The sequence below is a fragment of the Camellia sinensis genome, chromosome 5, assembly GCF_055761805.1.
Source record: "Camellia sinensis isolate YWXY chromosome 5, ASM5576180v1, whole genome shotgun sequence".
Taxonomy (NCBI): Eukaryota; Viridiplantae; Streptophyta; class Magnoliopsida; order Ericales; family Theaceae; genus Camellia; species Camellia sinensis.
Genome location: NC_138965.1, coordinates 168,540,838 through 168,555,151, shown reverse-complemented (window position 1 = coordinate 168,555,151; position 14,314 = coordinate 168,540,838). Strand labels below are relative to the sequence as shown.

Here is a 14,314-nt window from a genome sequence, read left to right as displayed (position 1 = left end):
ATCTTCCATCTTTTTGCATCTCCACGGCTTTCCTCTCTATTCTTTGTAGTCCAGCCATGAGGAAAAGGCTACCTTAGAGTCACCAACCAAGCCATCCTTATTATATCCATGCTTCTCTGGTTCGGTTTTCATACTCTTGAGCGCATCAGCCGCCAATGATTATGCAAAAGAAAAAGATAAAGAAAAAGAAAAAAGAAAATGGAAAAAAAATATATGAAAAAGAAAGAAAAAATATGCAAAAGAAAGAAAAAAATATGCAAAAGAAAAAGAAAAAAAAAAGATTCATTGATTGAGGGGGAGCCTCCGCTTTTACTCACCAAATACCCCTTGATTCCTAGTGGTTTGACTTTCCTTTGTCGTGCTTAGATTCTCTTGTCGGAGGTCCGGCTTTCACATCACTACTAGGATTGAATCTAGTGTTTGTCGAACTCCAAGAGTCACACACACACTTTTATCATTGGATCTATGCTTTTCACATAATGCATCACTTTCTTGCATGAGGAATCTTCTACAGACTGTGCACATTGTGTTTACTAGTAATTGTGCTTCTTGGATAATCTTATGTGTTTTAAGGTACTAATCTGAAATTCCTTGCTTGCTCCACCATATTATTTTTATCGTTTTCTTTTTTTTCACTGTTTTCAGTGTTTGTGGTTACTTTTAGTGAGGGGGAGTTTGGTTCATCTTGATTTGGGTTGGTAAGGGAGTTTGGTTTTTCATTGCAAGAGTTGTTTAGCATGAACACTTTGATATGTTCGGTAAGGGGGATTGGCTTTAACTGTTTTGCAAATTGCTATGCACTGTTTGCTAATTATTTCCTTCTTGTATGTTCCTGGTATTTACATCGTCATATCATTGCTTGTGTGGTTTATGATCTTGCTTTTGTTGTTTGAGAGTTGTTTTTCATGAGTCTTAGTTTTCATCTATTCATGTTTTCCATCTTATGTTTCAAGATAATCGTGTCATATGTCTATTACTTTTTTATATACTCTTGTGTAACTAATAGTTGTTTTGGAGATTGTGGCACTAATAACTGTTTTGCAGATCAAGACCTTGAGAAAGAAGTTGGTTGTTGTTGGCTGTAATGGGTTGGGGTGTTTAGGATTTTATTTGTTAGGTGTGTTTTGTCACGGCATTGCCAAAGGAGGAGATTGTTAGGTTTTATTTCTTGGCAATCCCGTTTGACAAAACTCCTTTGAGTTGTAATTTTATTTGCATTTTTATTTCAGTGAGGCTATGAGTTGTTAGATGCGAATCCAACCCAAATCAAGCCTTTCAGAGAAGTTTGTGATGCTAATACTTTCAAGATTGCCACTTCACTGATTATGACGGAGACCGAGCTGCCCGGTCAGCTCGCGGGGGTCGAGGGGCCAGCGCTCCTTGGCGGGTCCGGGGCAGTGCCACGGCGGGGTCGAGGGGCAGCGCCCCCGAAGCAAAATGCAAAAATGCATTCCAAGTTGCCTGTCCGCTCGAGCGGAGAATCCCTGGTTCCAGAAGTTTTGGTCGCTTGTAAAAGTACTGAGCTGTGTGATTTCGCGCTCGAGCGGGTTATCTAGCGCTCGAGCGGACCTCTGTTATATCACACGCATATTTTGCTGAAGCCGCTCGAGCGGGCTGTTGGGCGCTCGAGCGGAGATCGCGGACCAGATTCTATAAATTCGCATGTTGGGTCAGATTTTAGGATTACTACTCCAAATCTTCTTTTTGGTTCTTAGGGTTTATATCTGGGGATACTTTGTGAGTTTTTTTTGATGTTTTGATTGAGTATTCAACTCATGTTTTAAAGAGTATACATCAAAGGTTTTGTTTGTTCTACAAAAGAAAGAGTTGTTCTTCGGTGGATTCTGAATAATTTGAGCCTGAAGCTTTGGTGGATTCCGGGGTGGCTCATCGTAAAGACAATTCCGAAGTAAAGACGGGTTGGAAGAGGCACATAGAGGTTGGTTCAATTAGGCGTGGATTCGCTAGGTAATTGAGAGTATACCTGTGTAATTCCTTTATATCTTCATAGTGGATTGTTTTGTGGCTGTTGCCCGTGGTTTTTTATCACAATTGGAGGTGTCCAATTGTGGTTTTTCCACGTTAAAATCGTTGTGTCGATTTGTCTTGATTGCTTGATTGGGATTGTTTTATTGCTTAAAATTGATACATAATCACAAATCAATATCTAGAGGATTTCTAGATTTTTCAAGTGTCGATTTGCTTCTAGGCTTGACGGATGCAACAATCTGATTCATCAAGCTTCCATAAAAGATTCCCAAGTTTGGGATGGTGATTCCATGCCATAACCAGGCGCAAGATAACAACCAACCCTGAGATACAAAAAATTGAAATAAATCAAACCCAAAACCCAAACTCCATAGATATATATATATAGAGAGAGAGAGATTACCAACAGTGCGGAGCTTGTGATCGAAGACACATTCCCTGCTAGTGTATAGATCTCTGTTCGGCAGAAGATTCTTTGAGGAGGTGGTGGTGAAAATTCTCTATATGTTGTAGTAGAGGAGGAGTGTAAGAGAGCTATGGATCTCACGACCGGCAGTGGTGGTGGATCTAGATATAGAAGTGACGACACTGAAACAGCGGCACCATTGAGCGATGAACATGGAAGAGAGCGGCAGACGCAGACTACGACGCTGCTGCACAAGAAGGGAGTGGTTGAAGTGGTTGTGAAGGAGGCGGCGGTTCTGGTAACGGTAGTGTGACGATGGCACTAGGGCAGGTTTGGCTGCATTGGGAGAGAGAGAGAACCCTAGAGAGAGATGAGAAAGAAAGAGAGAGAGAGTGTGTGAACATAACACCCATATCTTTCTCTGTACTACAACACCTTGAGAGAGATCCACCATAGAGGAGTTAAAGGGAGAACGTGTAGAAAGGGGCAGACGAGTGTGGCAGACGTGGTGAACTGTAACGAATCATAAGATTTACTCAATTAAGATTCAACTAAGGAAATCAAAACCAATGTTTTGGTTGAAATTTGCATCGAATCGTGAATTGTAAGATTTTAATCATACATCATTAGTCAAATAAGAAAGGGAGTTACCTTGTGTAGTCTGCCTGAACTTCTAAAGTGCAGCAATTGATAAACAAGCCACACCATCGAATATTGATTAAGAATCATCTCAATCATTCAAACAAAATGTATCTCTGACACATTTTATATATTTTCAAAAATCGTCCTACTTTATTATATAGATTTACTAGTGTATGCATGTGCCTAAAGACACAACGTAAATACTATTGGGATCAAAATATAGTTATAATTTATACGTATCATACTAAAATTTATGGAGTCCATAGCATTTTTTGATTCTTCTTAAAGAATTTTTAACAATTTTACTTGTACGACAAGCTCTATAGAACTCAATTAAAAATAACAACTTTCCCTAACCTTAATGCAAATCAAGGAATAAACATATAAAATTTATAATGTTCAGTAATATTGCAAATCAAAATAGTAAAATGTAAAGTAAAAAATATACAAATCTATAACTCGTGCCTAAAGGCACCCTCAACAATTTTTTTGGTACCTGACACTCTACAAAACTCAGTTAAAATAAATCAATTCAGAATGACAACAATTTCATTGCACTATAGAACTCAATTAAAATAAATCAATTCAGAATGACAACAATTTCACTGTGCTATAGAACTTAATTATAACAAATCAATTGAAAATGACATATTTCATTTTTAAAAACAAAAAAACTGATCATCCAATCAGGAATGACAGACCCATTAACACACATAGAAAAACGCAACACAACCATAACGTTTCTAATGCTGATCAGTCACCTGTAACAAAATCACTCCAACACTTGAATTTGACTTAAAAAAATCAGCTAAAAGAAATCATAATACGAAAATTCATTCAAAATATTTGTAAGAAACAAAAAAACCAATAATTATGAATTAAGAGAAATTAAACATAAATTTTTTTCTAACATAACTCTTCTTGATAAAAGCACCAGTGTCTTCCCCAAGTTACCTGCAATTATGAAATTGAATACCAACAATTATCACATTCACACTTGAACAATTTTTTCATGATCAAAATACGTGATTCCTCATAGAAGGCTAAAAAAAAAATCATTTTAAAAAAATTACCATTAAAAAAATGTAACACTTGAGAAAATCCAAACAATCCAAATTGACTATTGCCGACAAAAGCTAAGACAAAACAAACTATTGTATTAAAATTAAAAAGATAGGACAACTAGTCAAGGTTCCTCACCTTCATAAGTACGAAGGTGTACTGTAGATAACTAGTTTATTCCTTTCAAAAAAATTTGCCTTGAGTTATAATGGAGTATCATAGAACTAAATAAGAAAAGCAATATAAAGTCTTGCACTTCCTTTTACGTAGTGTAAAAAAAAGGACAATGCTTCCAAATGCCTTCAAGAATTACTAAATGCATCCATCACTACAATCTGTGAATAAGTATTATAAAAGATTTGTTCAATTCCTTCAACTTCCCTAATCTGAAGAACCTTTATAGTTTGTTCACATGAAGCTACATAAGAAATCACATAATTACGCATGTTAAATAAATAGGCATTGAAGAAAAAGTTAATTGAAAAAAATTATTGACTACATCATGCATGATTTCATTACATAGTGATGAGACTGCTTGAATCTTTAAAATCAAAGATCCTACACAATCATTAATAGTACATTATCCCCGGTTTCTCACTTAATCCCAGTAAAAGAAATAAGCTTAGAAATTACGAATGTATTTAAACTAATAAAAAAAATTTGTGAGATCCATGGCCATCAAATCCACCTTCTTGTTGTGCCCTTGGGTCAATATTCACTTATCCAGCGGTTCATTGGAAGAAAAATCCCAAATATGCAAACCAAAAAAAAAAAAATCCTGCATGTAGGAATAAATTTGACATCTCACTAAATTTAAATTCTTTGTTTTTCATGAACATAACAAATCTGGTAGTCCATGGCAAAATTGATATTACACCTATTACTAAGTATGTATCAATGTCAGAATTAAGAAAAGACAGCAATTTTGCATTCAATTATTCAAACATGAGGAGCTTTCGACATAATTAGAAGCATAACAATAGAAACTTGACACAACACAACCTACTGGTAACATCAAATAAAAGTTTAAAAACAATACTAATATTATGAAGCATCAAGTGCTTTTTAGTCTTGAAGCATTCTAATATTTTAATTGGTAAATAAATAAAGATGCTTCAAGAACCATATCAGTTGATAAGAATTTTATTCAAGAACCATCCCGGGATTGAAAAATATTGCGATGTCAACACTTTAAATTCTTTATTTTGATGGACATGACAAATCTAGTAGTCCATGGAAAAACTAATATTACACCTATTACTACATTCCTAAGTAAGTATCAATGGCGGAATTAAGAAAAGACCACAATGTTGCATTCAAAATTCGAACATGAGGAGCTTTCAGCATAATTTTTTTTCTTCATAAATAAGCAGACTTTATTAAAAAGCATCAAGATGATGCAAAGAATACAAAAATTCAACCCCCAAAAGGATAACAAAGCTAGAAATCAAATCATTCACAAAATCTACAAAAGCCAAAACATCTGGATCAACCAAACCCGTAAGCCGAGGGCTATTTTGGGAAGTGGCTTATAAGCCATCTTATTGACTAATTGGCTTATTTAGGTCACATCACCTCTCTACTTTCTGTATATTTTTTTCTTAGTAAGCCAAAAAAATTATAAGCCACATATAAACTGGACAAAACACAACTTACAGGTAACATCAAATAAAAATTCAACAACAATACTAATATTATGAAGCATCAAGTGTTTTATAGTCTTGAATCATACTAATATTGTAATTGTTAAATAAATAAAAATGTTTCAAGAACCATATCAGTTGATAAGAATTTTATTCAAGAATTATCCTGAGATTAAAAAAAAACTGCGATGTCAACGGTTTGAAGGTTGTTGAACCTCTTTTAAAATTTTAAAAAAACTTTCATGACAAAATAAAAAAACTCAGCATCTCACCAAAAAAAGAAAAAATAAGAAAGAAAGAAAAATTAGCATTTCTGTGCGAAAAAGACATTACTAAAAAGAAGAATATATCAAAATAATCTAGCAAATGACCTGTGCCTAAAGGCACTCCCCAACCAAAATGAAGTGTAAATTATCAACATCTGATATGTCCTTAAACTCACTGTTACAACGAGCCTCACACTCCATTTTTAATTCTCAAACAATCCTCAAAGATTCAATTTTCCCAAGAAAATCAAATTAAGGATATTAATGCAACAAAGTTCACTCTAAATATTCACCCAAAAAAAAGTTCACTCTAAATGGTTAACAACAAAGTCCAAAACAAAGGATAAAAATATAAATAAAAGAAAGAAAAAATGAAAAGAAAAACAAAAAGACAAATACAAATCTAAATAAAGGAGCTCTCATATGATCTAAACAACAATGCTAGGAATACAGATGTATAAAAACAACCCAAAATAGAATTCTAAACAACACCAAATCAAAATCAAATTAGAAAACAAAGGCACCTAAGGATCTCATCACAGCTTGAGTTGAAGATAGAAATGTTTCTAGAGATCTGTTAGTTGGGGAAAATGAAAAAACCAAAAAAGGAAAAGCTCATTATGTAATGAAAGAGGCACAAAAATAGTGAAAGCAAAAATTAGAAAACCTAGACAACAAAAATTAGACTTTGATGAGGTGGTGGCTACGAGGAAGGGGGCAAAGCTGAGGAGGGGTTGAGAGATATCTAGAATCTGAGATGGGTGAAGTGTTAAAAAATAGACCATTGGAGAATCTGATATGGGTGAAGTGTTAAAAAATAAACCATTGGATTAAATTAATCTAGACCATCCAAATTGCCACATAGGACAAATAAATTTTTAAAATCAGTCTTGGAAATGGACCGTGGATGAAAGGGAAAAGCAATACTAGCCATTGTATCAAATACTACCCTTCCTTGTTACATAGAATTTTCTCTAAAACTAAATATTTTGTTTTTTTCAAATTTATTCCTCCATCGCATTGCCACCACCTTCTTTGTCTTTCCCTCCCTTACCACACACTCTCTCTGTCTCGCCAACACCTTACCAAATCCATAAAGATAGAAATTCAATAAAACCAATGTAAACTAGCTAATGTGCTGAAGAAATTTAAAAGCGCATCAACTAATAAAAAAATCAAAAAATCAAAATCAACAACGAACAAAAATATAGATTGATTAAGCATAATATGAAAAGTAGATGTCAATGAATACCTTTAATTATTTGGATGATCTCGTAAAAGCATAATCAGAATTACTTCAATTATTTCTTGTAGAATAATGCAAAAGATCATCTAGAGGGGATTCCAATCTAGAAAACCATGTACAACAGATTTTGAATGTGAAAATGCAAAGCAATAAAATGTATTGCTAATTACTAAGAAGTTGTCATTTAAATGTGTGGGAAATATTGTGAAGTAGGCTTGGGAAATAACAAAATAACAAAAAGTGTAGTTATAATGCTTTTAAAATGACATGAAACAAACAGATTTCACGAGTATTCAAATGATAAAAAAAAATACATAAGAAAAAAAATAATGAATCACATAAAAAATATTCTTACAAATAGTGATTATATTAGAAACCTCGAAAATTGCTGACCCTTAGCAAGAAGAAATCAAATTTTAGAAACAGATTTAGAAAAAATCCAAAAAATCATGAATCACATAAAAATATTCTTACAAATAGTGATTATATTAGAAACACCAAAAATTGTTAATCTTTAAGCAAGAAGAAATAAAATTTCAGAAATGGATTTAGAAAAAATCCATATCTAATTTTCATACCTTTGACATAGCTTCACCATTCTACGACCGAAGAACCAAGGGATATTACAAATTCTCTTGTAATACAAATTAAATAAGAAAATATATAAAAAATTATATTAGTGATAGGTAGGAATGGTTACACAAAAATACAAACAAATTTCATAAACCACGTAAAAAATATTCAAAATTATACAAACAATAATACTATAAAGAAAAAAAAAATTGTACTTGAGAGAGAAGGGGGAGTCAGGGATTGGGAAGAGGGAGTTGGAGCTTTAAGGGGGAGATCGAGCAAGGCTAGTGTAGATCGGCAAAGTTGGGAAGAGGGTGGTTAGCACTTCATTTTAAAGCCAACTCACCATAGGAGGTGATTATTGGATTGTTCATGAATCAAGAGGATTGGACTGCATGATATGCTTCAACAATAGGATTTCAGTTTGAGGTGGTTACTGATTTTGCATATGAGACGGGAGGGGCGGAAAGTGGAGAAAGTAGAAGAATTATCCCTGTACTAAAAAATATGCGAAATATAGACCTAAATTATACATATTCTTTTGAATTTGGATGATAATGTTGGATCCAAAAAATCAATCTCTACCTTTCTTTGACCCATTTACAAATGGATATGGTCATGGCTGTACAAATTCTCTCTCAAATAACATCTAAGTCAAACAAAAAAAAAAAACACACAGAGATAGTCTGCTCTATTCAAAATTAAAGAATCATGGGATTGTTGATAAAATGTTACTATTTGTCCCCCAAAAAAAAAGTGTTAAATAAATCAATGTAGAATTAAAAAATAAAATAAAATTAACGTGAGCCTAACAAATTTTTAGGCAATGAGAACACATAAACGTAATCAAATATCAACCCAATTAATGTTAACATTAACTCATTTAATTGAAAAAGTAAAACCAAAAAAGAACTGAGAACAAAACACAAAACATAAATTTATTTATTTATTTTTGCTTCAGATTCTTAACAAAGAACTAAGAACCAAACAAAGAGGTAAGAACAAAACAATGGGTGTTAACAAAGAGCTATAAGACCCATTTTCCCTCAACCCATTGTTAACATGAAACTCATTTTTTCTTAACCCCCATTTGATAGAGAGAGAAGTTGGTGTTGAAACTCCATTGATTATTAAAGAAAATCTCAACCCAATTAATGTTTACATTAACTCATTTAATTGAAAAAATAGAACCAAAAAAAGAACTAAGAACAAAACGCAACACATAATTTTTTTTTTTTTTTGTTTCAGATTATTAACAAAGAACTCAGAACCAAACAAAGAGGAAAGAACCAAGCAATGTGTGTTAACAAAGAGTTATGAGACCCATTTTCCCTTAACCCATTGTTAACATGAAACCCATTTTTCCTTAACCCCCATTTGATAGAGAGAGAAATAGGTGTTGAAACCCCATTGATTATTAAAGAAAATCTCAACCCAATTAATGTTAACATTAACTCATTTAATTGAAAAAATAAAATCAAAAAAAGAACTAAGAACTAAGAACAAAACGCAACACAACACATAATTTATTTATTTTTTGCTTTAGATTTTTAATGTTAACATTAGCTCTATATGGATTTGTTTACTGATGTTTTTGAGGAAAATCGTGCATGGGAAATTCATTACTTCACTTCTTTATAGTCCACTTCATTCCAAGATCACTTCTTTAACATTAGCTTTCAATAGTCCACTTCTTTATTGTATAGCATATTATATGATGCATGAGCTGGAAAAAAAAAATGATGCATGTATGTGATATGCCATTTTAATGCATGACGGGATGAAACCCATGTCTAGAAACAGAGGGGAAAAAAAAAATAGAGCTATGAACTGAAAAAAGAAAAACAAAAAGAAGGTAAAAAAAATGAATGGAAAAACAAAAAGAAAGTGAAGAGATAAGAGTGCCTTACCTAGTGATGGTGGAGAAAAAATGAAAAGGAATGCAAATAGCTTTGTTCTTCCTTCAAAGCTTTGATCTTCTGTCGACGCGCCCTTGGGACCTCACTACAGTTTGGACTCGATTTGTGTCACAGTCCTGTATCTAATCTCGCAGAGTGCAATGCAAGACCGATGACTCATCAAACAGTCCAAATCCGGCAAATCGTTTTGGAAAACAGATTTTTTAGAAAGAAGTGTTAAACATAGACTGCTTTGCCAAATACAGAGTCGCCACCTAAATATTTATTTTGGGGGAATTTAGGAAACCCTGACTCGTTGCCTAAGGCCACGTGTCCGTCATCACCAAAGTTGCCTCGGCTTGGGAACTTGGGTACGATTGGGGAAGGTCACTTCGTGAGCACCCCCGCTCGCCCGATCAAAGATCGGCCTCTACTAACCATGATATCTAGTTTTGAAAACATTATGCGTTCTTATTCCGGTTATTAGCCTAGATTTACTATGTGATGCGTACAGCATACAAGTATAGACTCGGTCGCCTGAATTGGAACAAAACATTTCATGTTTGTTTTTTAAAGTGGTTTGATGGTGCTACTCGTAAGTAGGCTAAGACGTGGATTTGCCACCCTCAGGTGGGCTTAGAAAACATGATTTTGCCACTCTCAAGTGGGCTTAAAACTCGCAGTCGATGAATTGTTCCAATCCAAATAACCTAACCTTCACCCATAGGCATTCAGACAGTTATATCACATAAGCAATTAGCCTCATGGTAAGCATGCTATCATGGCAGTCACTCACACACATGCAAGGATACTAAAGCATAAATACTTACCGAGTACTCCAAGCTAAAACAGAAACTATGTTAGAAATCCATGCATGATCCTAACTATACAGAAATGCCTAATGCAACACATGCAAAAATGCAACTACAATAGGCTCGACTATTCTAAACATGGCATATGATGATGCTACAGCTAACACGTATTCAATTTGGAATTGAAATACAAATGCAGTTAGTATGGTGTGCCGAGCCCGGTGCATGCTAGACAGATGAATGAATGCAAACATGCTATCATACTGTATGCTAATTGAAACATGCCCTAATCTAACCATCATAAGCTGGTAAATAAAAGGGAGAAAGACGTGGGGTTGGAAGACATACATCACAAGCACGCACACTTATTACAATTGTGCCCTCGCTCAGAGGGTCCGAATAAATAATACAGTCCGAATGAATAATTAAATATTACAAAACCCTAACTAATTACTCAAATTAACTAGGAAAACAATAAACTAGCACGCAAGCCTATGGACTGCCTCAGCTCTGTTCCGAATGGTGGAATGAGGCATGCTTGAGTTGCCTGGTGCGGAAATCCATTGCGATGCCCCGATTCGCTTCTGTTTGCAATTAACCCCGGAATGCTGTGCAAGGCCTTAGAAAGCTGCTGATTTCTGATTTGCTGCAACAGAGAGTAAGAAAGGGGCATAGTAAAGTATTTTCACATATGTATGCATGACTACTCTTCAGGAAGTGTAGTCCTCGATCCTTGTGCCACCAATCACGCATATCGATGCATGATGGCCGAGGAGTCGAATTGCACGACTCAATATGAAATGAATGCACATGAAAACACAACAAGACCTAAACTCCATCATGAGTAATCCGGAGTGTCGGCGATAGGGAATTAAGACACGTTCCGCCACTCAAAGTACGAAACGTCCATCGTTTCCCGTGCTTGGGCTAACTCCTATCCCAAACACAATGCAAATGAGATGGCATACACAATGCGACTAGCATACAACCTAGCATATGCAATGCTATAAAATGGCATACACAATGCTCGATGTAACATGACATACACAAAGCTCTAACACGCAACCTAGCATACGCAATGCTATGAATTGAAAAGGCATACACAATGCATAATGGACTTACACCAACATGAGTGGACCTTAGCCACACTCACATCAGTAGCCGTGAGATGAAAAAGAGACAACCAGAATGCGTGCACACGTGCACGCATACCGAGGACCGAACCTAAGGCATAAAATATCACTCTACCAAAGCATGGCAAGGGATGAAAGATGGCATACAAACATGTAATTTCTAGCACTGAAACAAGATGCTAAATGGTCCTGAAACATGGAAATATGGCACCCGATGCATGGAATAAGTCTCGAAACTCAAAACTAGGCACTTGTATTGAACCACAAGTATACAAAGCAAGCATTATTTGATCATGAAGTCAAAAGACAAAGCCAAGGCAGTCCCAAAACATGCACATTTCTAGTTTAGAGCATGGCTAAAAGATGCTAACATGATGGACTAAAATAGCATGCAACATTGGCTAGCAAGTATAGTTTACATGGCATGTATATGAAGCAAATGATAAATCATCAAACCAGCCAAAAACAGTGAATAAAACATGCCAAAATATGCCCAAATAATCACTGAAATGCAGCCAATGCATGCAGAAATGAGGGGCTTCTTTGGAGGGCCTTGCAAGGGGTTGTTAAGCACATACAAGATAGACACCTAGCATGGCAAAAACAACTCTGGAAATGGATTATAACAGCCCCAAAACTCAACAAATAGGCCCTGAAATCAGTCTAGGAAACATGCAAAGAAAGGCTCCTTTGAAGAGCCTTGGATGGGATTGCTCTACACATGCATTGTAGGTATAAAATATGGCCAAAAGGGCCTTGGACAGAGCCAAGGAAGACCCCAAAACTCACAGAATGAGGCCTGAAACATGACTTCGATGCACGCAAAATAGGGTCCCTTTGGAAGGCCCAAAAGACTACCAAACAAGACAAGGAGAGAGGGGGTCACCCCCCTCTAATTTTGGCCCTCAAGAATGCAACAAAGTCACTGAAAATCTACTAGATTTCAGTATCTAAGAGGCCAAACCATGGCCAATGCAAGTGCTCTAATGCATAGCCTTAATCATGAAGAGATGAAGCATGCATATGGGGAAGATAACCCCAAACAGAAATGGGACCTTAACAAAACCTGAAGAGGATGTCAAAACAAAACTTTTTCCAGTTTATAGAAAATCTCAAAAATTCTCACAAGTAAGGATAAAATAGGATGCAAAAATAGCCCTAAAAGAGAGATAGAGGATAAGGGGAAGTAAATGACCTCAAACAGCAAAGTGCCCTTAAACAAAGTTTAAGAGGGGGTCAAAATAAGACACTTTACAGTTTGAGTCGAAACCCAAAAATGATTGCAAATAAGGCTAACCAATCATGCAAAAAAATGTGAGTTTAGGGAAAATAGGCACTTACCCTTGAAGAGCAGATTTCTAGCAGCTTCTGGACCAAGTTGGTGAACCTTCAACCTCTAAAAATCATCTTTAAGGGGCTAGAATGGATGGTGGAGGTGGTAGGCTTGGAGTTGTAGTGTAAAATGGCCAAGAACAAGGGTGTTTGGAGGCTTGAAGTGGAAAGATGGAGGTTTGTGTGTATATATCTCAGCCCAAAGCTTCTAACCCTTGCAAATGGAGGTAGAAAGTGTGTTATATAGAGGGAGAAGGGTGAGGCTTCTTGGAGAAGCCAAGAGAGGGGTTCAAAGCTTCTAAAGGAAGCTTAACTAATAGGTCAAGCTTCTTGAAGAAGCTAGACCAAAAAGGGTCAAGCTTCCTCAAGAAGCTTGACCAAAGGGGCCAAACCATCTTCCTCCCTAAGCAAAGGGGTCAAAACCCCCTTTTAAGGACCAAAACAGGGAGAAAACCCTCGGGCAGTGGGTCAAGTGCAAAACAGCTGGCACAGTTGTGTTGCACTTGAGAAGAGTAAAAAGTAGGAAGCTGGCCGACCAGCTATGGTGGCCGGCCGGCCACTCCCCCTGGTCGGCCGACCAGGGGTCAAAAAGGTCAACAAAAAATTCTGGCCGGCCACCCCAAAAAGGTGGCCTCCCAGATGAGTGCAACACAGCTGTGGTATGAAAAGCCAGAAAAAGTGACCCAAGAGAGAGAAAAGCCAGCTTTTAAGCAAGGTTCAAAAGGGTCAAGATGAATTTCTGGCCGGCCTACCCATATTGGTGGCCTCCCAGATGAGCACAACACAATGGTGGTATGAAAAGCTAGAAAATGTGGCTCAAAAGTGAGAAAAACCGGCTTTTGGAGAGAGAAAATGAGAAAATTGGTTTTTCAGGGGAAAAGGTGGCCGGTCACCATACTACCCCCTCCCTAATAGTAAAAATAGGGTCTCTTCCAAAAATGGACCAAAACGGATGCAAAACGAAGGTTCGGGGGCCAAAACGCGCGGTTCGGGGCCCCGAAAACAAGCTGTTAGGCACCGGAAGTGGCATATGACCACGAAGGTGGTCTCCCGGGCCACAGTGTCCCTCTAAAGGGAGGAAAAAAGGTGTGTGCCAAAAACCGGAGCAAACGGAGGTAGTTAAGCGGTCCCGAACTGAGGCACACGGTCAACGGCTCCGAAAACCAAAATCTGGGCTCCAAATGGGAAAAGTGGCCTACGACCACGAAACGTAGCCTATGGCCACTGAGAGATGGTCTACGAGACCTCTCCCTCCCTTTGGGAAGAGAAAACAGAGAAAATAGGACCTGGTTCGCAAACTGAGGCAAAGCAC

At 36.5% G+C, this 14,314-nt stretch overlaps 1 pseudogene across 1 annotated transcript in view; it reads right to left on the bottom strand.

Annotated features, from left to right (window-relative positions):
• The window catches only part of LOC114295987 (telomerase reverse transcriptase-like), a 72,087-nt pseudogene that overhangs the window by 13,482 nt on the left and 44,291 nt on the right, over positions 1-14,314 (bottom strand). The window lies entirely within an intron of this gene.